Source organism: Oncorhynchus masou, chromosome 5 (genome assembly GCF_036934945.1).
Source record: "Oncorhynchus masou masou isolate Uvic2021 chromosome 5, UVic_Omas_1.1, whole genome shotgun sequence".
Taxonomy (NCBI): domain Eukaryota; kingdom Metazoa; phylum Chordata; class Actinopteri; order Salmoniformes; family Salmonidae; genus Oncorhynchus; species Oncorhynchus masou.
The window spans coordinates 16,593,667-16,602,542 of record NC_088216.1 but is presented as its reverse complement, the minus strand read 5'-3'; positions in this window follow the sequence as shown (position 1 = coordinate 16,602,542).

The window sequence follows — 8,876 nt, the reverse complement described above, 5'->3', positions numbered from 1 at the left end:
AAATGAATTACTTAAAAAGCATACAATGTGATTTTCTGGATTTTTGCTTTAGATTCTGTCTCTCACTGTTGAAGTGTACATATGATCAAAATTACAGACCTCTAAATACGTTGTAAGTAGGAAAACCTGCAAAATCTGCAGTGTATCAAATACTTGATCTCTCCATTGTATGTCACTCTTGTGAATTGCTGATGCAATGATGTCTCACATAAATCATCACGACCATTGTGATGTGCCATGACATAATTTCTTCTGACGGTTCTGAAGTTTAGTATAGTCATGTCTATCAGGTCCACCATTCTCCCTCCCTCCCCAGCCCAGACCTACCCATGAGGAAGTCTAGTATGGTCATGTCTATCAGGTCCACCATTCTCCCTCCCTCCCCAGCCCAGACCTACCCATGAGGAAGTCTAGTATGGTCATGTCTATCAGGTCCACCATTCTCCCTCCCTCCCCAGCCCAGACCTACCCATGAGGAAGTCTAGTATGGTCATGTCTATCAGGTCCACCATTCTCCCTCCCTCCCCAGCCCAGACCTACCCATGAGGAAGTCTAGTATGGTCATGTCTATCAGGTCCACCATTCTCCCTCCCTCCCCAGCCCAGACCTACCCATGAGGAAGTCTAGTATGGTCATGTTTATCAGGTCCACCATTCTCCCTCCCCAGCCCAGACCTACCCATGAGGAAGTCTAGTATGGTCATGTCTATCAGGCAGTTTTTTTCCCATTTCACTAGTAATGTCTTTCAGGTCCACCAGTCTGGTTCCCTTGTTGTAAGGTGGGGTCTTCTTCACTGTGTCACAGTAGCCTGGGTCTTTCTCCCAAAAGCAACTTGACAACAAGGTTAGAGTTGAGGCTAGAGTCAGGGTTAGGTTTGAGGCTAAGGTTAGAGTTATTATCTATCTATAGATACACTGCCAGTATGCTGCGGCTGTAGGAGGAGTGAAGTAGGTCCGGGTCAGTGTGTGGTCAGTGGTGATGTCTTTGATCTCTGTTCCCACTTCAACCAGCCTCCCAACGGCTGGGGCGGGGGGGGGGTCTGCCTGTAACACAACACTCTGAGAGAGAGGAGAGGAGGAACAGAGGAGAGCGGGAGGGGGAGAGAGATTGGAGAGGGAGCAGTGGGGGGATAGAAAGATGGAGAGGGAAGAGGTGGGAGAGAGGGAGAGGGAGAGAGAGAGAGAGAGAGAGAGAGAGAGAGAGAGAGGTCAATAACATCATTCTCCACCATTTCAGTCAGTGGTGTGGTATGCTATATACTCCCTGGCTGTTGCTATCAAGGTGAGATACAGACTCATTGTTTACCTGTCCAGGTAACTAGTACGGGGGACTAGTATGAAAATGTATTCACTCACTACTGTAAGGCACTCTGGATAAGAGTGTCTGCTACATGACCAAACATGTCAAATGTAAACATCCAAAGGTGATTCTAACTAACCATTCAGTGTCTGCTTTCCCCTTTCATCTGGGATGGTGTAGCTCCATCTGATCAGCCTTAGAGACAGTTGGCGATTCCTTCAGAGAACTGAGTCAACCACAACATTCCAGGTTAAAATGACAGTAGTACTAGAAATGAATGACAGACAGGTGATTCATAGAGAAAGCTTTACCAAACGGGTACAGAGGATCCTGTAGGGGGTGGGGCCCAAAGACCCTCCCCATTTTTTAAATGTTTTATTTATTTCACCTTTATTTAACCAGGTAGGCCAACTGCGACCTGGCCAAGATAAAGCAAAGCAGTTTGACACATACAACAACACAGAGTTACACATAAACAAACATACAGTCAATAATAAAGTAGAAAAACAGTGTGTGCAGATGAGGTAGGATAAGAGATGTCAGTCAATAATGAGGTAGGATAAGAGATGTCAGTCAATAATGAGGTAGGATAAGAGATGTAAGTCAATAATGAGGTAGGATAATATATGTAAGTCAATAATGAGGTAGGATAAGAGATGTCAGTCAATAATGAGGTAGGATAAGAGATGTCAGTCAATAATGAGGTAGGATAAGAGATGTCAGTCAATAATGAGGTAGGATAAGAGATGTAAGTCAATAATGAGGTAGGATAAGAGATGTAAGTCAATAATGAGGTAGGATAAGAGATGCCAGTCAATAATGAGGTAGGATAAGAGATGTAAGTCAATAATGAGGTAGGATAAGAGATGTCAGTCAATAATGAGGTTGGATAAGAGATGTCAGTCAATAATGAGGTAGGATAAGAGATGTAAGTCAATAATGAGGTAGGATAAGAGATGTCAGTCAATAATGAGGTAGGATAAGAGATGTAAGTCAATAATGAGGTAGGATAAGAGATGTCAGACAATAACGAGGTAGGATAAGATATGTCAGTCAATAATGAGGTTGGATAAGGGATGCAAGACAATAACGAGGTAGGATAAGAGATGTAAGTCAATAATGAGGTAGGATAAGGGAGGTATAAGGCAATAAATAGGCCATGGTGGCAAAGTAATTACAATATAACAATTAAACACTGGAATGGTAAATGTGCAGAAGATGAATGTGCAAGTAGAGATACTGGGGTGCAAAGGAGCAAGATACATAAATAAATACAGTATGGGGATGAGGTAGCATTGTTGATTAAGGGGACCTTAAGGTTCATGTTTTGCTGCAGAACTTATAATAAGATACTGTTGCTATGTGTCTAAAAACTCTATACAAGGCACAAGCTATCTATATTAGTATTTGTGGTTAAGCCCTGGCTGTAACCACTGTCTGGTTTTGACATTTTGGTCTTGTGTGACAGTGGACAATGTTAATGAATTCAGAGAAGCTACTGTACTAGGTTGCCTTATAAGGTAACCTCAGCTTATTGATACACACGTACTGTAATGCGTGCGTACTGGCGGCAGAGAAGTCAGGCGCAGGAGAGCAAAGACTGTGTTACAACGGTGCAGTTTAATAATAAAAATCACTGTGAACAAAAACAATAAATAAAAACAATGGGACGAAACCCTTCGCACGCCAGACATTACGTGCACAAACTCTTACAATCAACAATTCCGGACAAGGACATGGAGGGGAACAGAGGGTTAAATACACAACATGTAATTGATGGAATTGAAACCAGATGTGAGGGAAGACAAGACAAAACCAATGGAAAATTAAAGGTGCATCGGCGTTGGCTAGAAGGTCGGTGACGTCGACCGCGAACGCCGCCCGAACTAGTAGAGGGTCCGACTCTGGCGGAAGTCGTGCCAGTACCCCCCCTCCCTTGACGCGCGGCTCCAGCAATGCGCCGACACCGGCCTCGGGGACGACCCGGACGGCGAGGCGCATCCGGATGAAGACGGTGGAACTCCTGCAGCATTGAAGGGTCCAACACATCCTTGACCGGAACCCAGCACCTCTCCTCCAGACCGTACCCCATGCGCCGGGGCCCCCCCGATGTCCAGAGGGGACGGAGGAAACTTCCGCACCTCAGACTCCTGGAGCAGACCAGCCACCACCGGCCTGAGGAGAGACACATGGAACGAGGGGTTAATACGGAAATCGGGTGGAAGTTGTAACCTATAACAAACCTCGTTCACTCTCCTCAGGACTTTAAATGGCCCCACAAACCGCGGACCCAGCTTCCGGCCCCAATAGATCAACCGGTCACGAACAGCAAACTGGACGTACAGACACCCAGCGGGACACTGGACGGGAGCGCGCTATGCACGTAACGCCTGCTCAATGTCCGTGTCCAGCTCATCACACTACTGGCGTCACCAGGCAGGAGGCGGGGAGTATTGGAGTGGGATCCATGGACCGCTCCTCTGTGTCATACAGCCGAGACAATGCATCTGCCTTCACGTTCTGGGAGCCTGGTGTCATGTCTTTACTATTGTAATGGCTGTCGTCGGTGGAAGAAGGTGAGGACCAAGGTGCAGCGTGGTAAGTGTTCATGATTTTTTATATAATCAACACTGAACACTAAACAAAATAATAACTAGGAAGAACGAACAAACGAAACAGTCCTGTCTAGTGAATACACACAAAACAGAAAATAGACACCCACGAAACCCAGGTGGAAAGTATGATTCTCAATCAGAGACAACTAACAACACCTGCCTCTGATTGAGAACCATACCAGGCCAAACTCAAAAACCAACATAGAAAAACAAACAGACTGCCCACCCCAACTCACGCCCTGACCAACTAAAACAAAGACAAAACAAAGGAAAAAAGGTCAGAACGTGACAACTATCATCAACTGAAGACTGATAGTTTTTAATCAAAGATTCTCTATAATTAGTTATTATGCAATCAACTGATTAAATCGCATAGCTAATTAACTAGGAAGTCGGGGCACCAAGGAAAAATATTCAGATTACAAAGTTATCATTCCTAAAATAACTTTTCAGATATTTTATCTGATCAATTAGTCTTCGAATTAATGAATTATTTACTTTACGTCACGTTAGTCTCATTCCAAACGTCGTAAATTGTTGGTTATCTGCACAAACTCAGTCTTCACTATGAGTCATCCATACATCAATTGTCTTAAATAATTTATTTATTACTAACTAAGTAATTCACAGAAATGCATAAACAAACAAACAAGGTAAATGTAATGATAGGAGAATGTGCCCTAGTGGCTAAACCGGCATGGCGGCTTGTTAGACAAAAGGGGAAGTGGGGGTAGACTAAGAATTCACTACAGTTAATGATTATAACAATTGAAATGCTAATCCTTTACACATGAACACTCACTTATTCAGGAACAATTGCAATCAATATATATATTTACGCTCAGTGTGTCGTCTTGATCGCTGGTGAAAGGTTTGTGTCTTTTGTGGAATTGTCCGTCTCTCTCCCTCTCTCTCTCGGTTGTGGTTAGAGGGGATAGTTCAAAGTGACATTCATTCAATTGTTATAGAATGGATGTTTCGGCGGTTGCCGTTCTTCGCGTTCAATGATACCGAATTCCTAGCTGCAGACTAGTAATCAATATCAAAGACTTGTTCTTATTCTGTCGGTATCGATAGTCTAAGAGTTTAACCACGTGGTATGGTTAAAAGATTCAGCAATGGTCTACAACCTTTGTCCTCCTAATAGAGAAAAACATGGTCTGCAACCTTTAGCCATCTAGTAATTGAGGTAAGCTTGGTCTGCTGATCGAAAACCCGAGTGGGGGTATTATTCGGAAGGGCCGAAGAGGGCTGTCCCAGGATGTCTAACCCTAACTGGGCTCAGGGGCGGTCCTCTGATTTAGTTCAAATCAAAAGGGAATTGTATTTTTCTTCATTAAACAGTCCAAAATCATATCACACAATTATACAAACAGTTTCATACTCACTCATTCATCTTATACAACAATTAGATGTAAACCTCATATCTGAGGCTATTATATAAACAGCGTTATGGTAATGTGGCCACACTGTCTCCCATGAGCTTCCCAAGTTGTGACAAACGGACCAGTTCGTAGCTGGATTCTTCACCGATTTTTTATACTTTCTCCGGAACATGAAATTTGGGAGCCGCTACCTGACCAAAACCCCGGATAAACCTCCAGTAGTAGTTGGCAAACCCTAAGAACCGCTGCACCTCCTTTACCGTGGTGGGAGTCGGCCAATTACGCACGGCTGAAATGCGGTCCCTCTCCATCTCCACCCCTGAGGTGGAAATGCGATACCCTAGGAAGGAGATGGACTGTTGGAAGAACAGGCATTTCTCAGCCTTGACGTACAGGTCATGCTCCAACAGGCGACCAAGCACCCTGCCCCCCAGGGACACATGCTCTACATGTGTAGCGGAGTATATCAAAATGTCATCAATATACACCACTACACCCAGCCCGTGCCGGTCCCTGAAAATCTCATCTACAAAGGCTTGGAAGACTGATGGCGCATTCATCAACCCGTACCGCATGACAAGGTACTCATAGTGCCCTGGGGTGGTACTGAAAGCCGTATTCCACTCGTCTCCCTCCCGGATACGCACCAGGTTGTAAGCGCTCCTGAGATCGAGTTTGTAACTGCATAATGTTGAGATGGAATTGTCAATCCGTAACGCAGAAGCCCAAGGGGTTAATAAAACAAATGGCAAAAGTTGTGGAACAAGGAAAGAAAGGGAAGACACCTGTATGAGATCCAGGAAAAGGTGGGGGCAGGGAGGTCCTCAGGCCGAGAGAGAAGGGAGGAAAGTGTTGTTACAAGGCTGAGAAACACAAGGCTCAATAGTACATTGAAATTGGTTGGGAGACATCTGACTGGGAGGTGTGATCATTGCCAGAAATATGTGAGGGAAAGGGAGCGATTGTTATTAGTTTTGAGGAGTAATAGGGTAGATGAGCCAGGATTAAGTGAACTGCTGGAGAAATCTTCAGGGGGTGAAGAAGTAAAAAGAGAGCAAACTAGAAGCTATTAGGTCCTAAACAGAGAGGACACAGTGGCAGAATACCTGACCTCTGTGACTGACCCAGAATTAAGGAAATCTTTGACTATGTACAGACTCAGTGAGCATAGCCTTGCTGTTGAGAAAGTCCGCCGAAGGCAGACCTGGCTCTCAAGAGAAGACAGGCAATGTGCACAATGCCCACAAAATAAGGTTGAAACTGAGCTGCACTTGCTAACTTCCTGCCAAATGTATGACCATATTAGAGACACATTTCCCTCAGATTAAACAGACCCACAAAGAATTAGAAAACAAATACGATTTTGATAAACTCTCATATCTATTAGGTGAAATACCACAGTGTGCAATCGCGGCAGCAATGAAGAACAAACACCATTGTAAATACAACCTATATTTATGTTTATTTATTTTTTATTTTGTACTTTAACTATTTGCACATCATAACAACACTGTATATAGACATAATATGACTTTTGAAATGTCTTCATTCAATTTGACCTTTTGTGAGTGTAATGTTTACTGTTCATTTTTTTTATTGTTCATTTTCCTTTAGTTTATTATCTATTTTACTTGCTTTGGCAATGTAAACATATGTTTCTCATGCCAATAAAGCACCTTAAATTGAAATTGAGGGAGCGAGAGAGAGAAAGCAGGGTTGTGCCCAGAAGTTAGATGGGAATTCAATATGTACATTCTAAAATGGTGACAAATACTGACATTTAATCCATTACAAATGATATGACCTTCCCCTGGACTAAATATAAAACACTAAACCCTGGAAAAAGTCCCTGACTGAAATGGAAAAAGCATGACCCTCCCCCATTTCTTAAAGGACATAGAGTAAGTGCATACATTTCTGCCTGTCCCTAAAGCAGGGGTTCTGAAACGTTTCAGCCTGGGACCCAAATGAGATATTCGGTGTTTTCCTGGGACCCAAGCTCAGGAAAATATGCAACTATACATACATATCGTACATTTCATTGCTCTTATGCCTAAAACAAATGCAATATAGACAAAAACAAATAATAATTAAATATCCATATAAATATGTATTAGTTTATTTTCCTCCATTAAAAACACTTACATATCTGTCTAGGTTGGAACTGTTGCTGTTAAAATACAATCAGTAATTTTCATTCTTAACTGGAATAAACGGATTGATCACATCACACAGATGAATAACAGAACACACACACACTGTACATATTACTGTAGAAATTAAAGTTATCAGGCCTACTGTGCATCTTATTGTAGACATTATTGTTGAAAGAAAGTCTAGGTTGGAACTGTTGCTGTCAAAATACAATACATATGTTTTTATTCTGACCTGGAATAAAGTGATTGATCACATCTGTAGACCAGAAAACCCCCACACAGTCCTAATGAGAGCATGTCTATTCTGGGCTCTGTTTATGACAGTGCAACACTGAGGTCAAGCTCAGCCTTGAAACTGTTTCTGTACATGTTTTTTAAGTGTCAGAGTTGAGAACCCTGACTCACATAGGTATGTGGTGCCAAACTGGACCAGAACATCTACTGCTTTCTCAGTCAGGCAGGAGACCGCTTCCTATTGTACATGAACAACCCAGAACTGAGTGTGTTTGCCTCAAAAAGCATCTTGCGTCAATCAGTTCATTCCAGTTAAGAATAACAATTATTATTGTATTTTAACAGCAAGTTTCAATCTAGACTCGTTTTCAACAAAACAAAAATAATTTTCATCTTAGTCTGTACTGTTAATTAGGTTTGCACTATCAGTAGCTATCTTGTTTTGGCGAATGTGAGCTATTAGCCGTGTACAAGGCCAGGGGATTGTTTGAAAGAGAAACTCACATCTACTACTATGAGAGTTCCTGAAGCATTCAACCCTGTTCTGAAAGAACTCCCTGGGTTTACCATCATGCTGTGGATGTTTGGTCAGGACGTGTCGTTTTAATAATTTGCTCGTTATGCGAGTCTCATTGCTAAGCACTTCCACACATAAAACATATTGTGGGCGCTCCTCGTTATAAGTTTGTATGGAAGACAGAGAACCTCATCGCTGTATATGCGTTTCATGACAATTGAGCTCAGTCAGAACCTATGGCGAGCATGAGCCCATTTGATGACGACGGCGAGTGGGAATGACAAGTCAGTGGCTGACAGCGCTTCATCTGCTGCCTGAACGACGGCGCTGCGTCCTGTGTGTCGCGGAGTGATCTTCAAGAAAACTGCAGAAAAAGAGATCCGGTATACCCGGAAGCACACAGGCATCTCTCACTCGCGCAGCTGCCAAACTGAGCAGAGACCGCTGCTTAATTAAGCAGAAAGCGCACTGAACAGAGAGCACAGATGCACTTGGCCAAATCAATAACAGTAATTAATGTACCAATTATAAATATACACTGACACGCCGCGACCCACCATTAACAGGTCCGGGTCGCGACCCATACTGTAAACAAGGCGGCCCTAAAGTATAATGAATTTATTCCATAGTCCAGTTGGGGGCGATAATGCAAAATATTGGTTGACACACA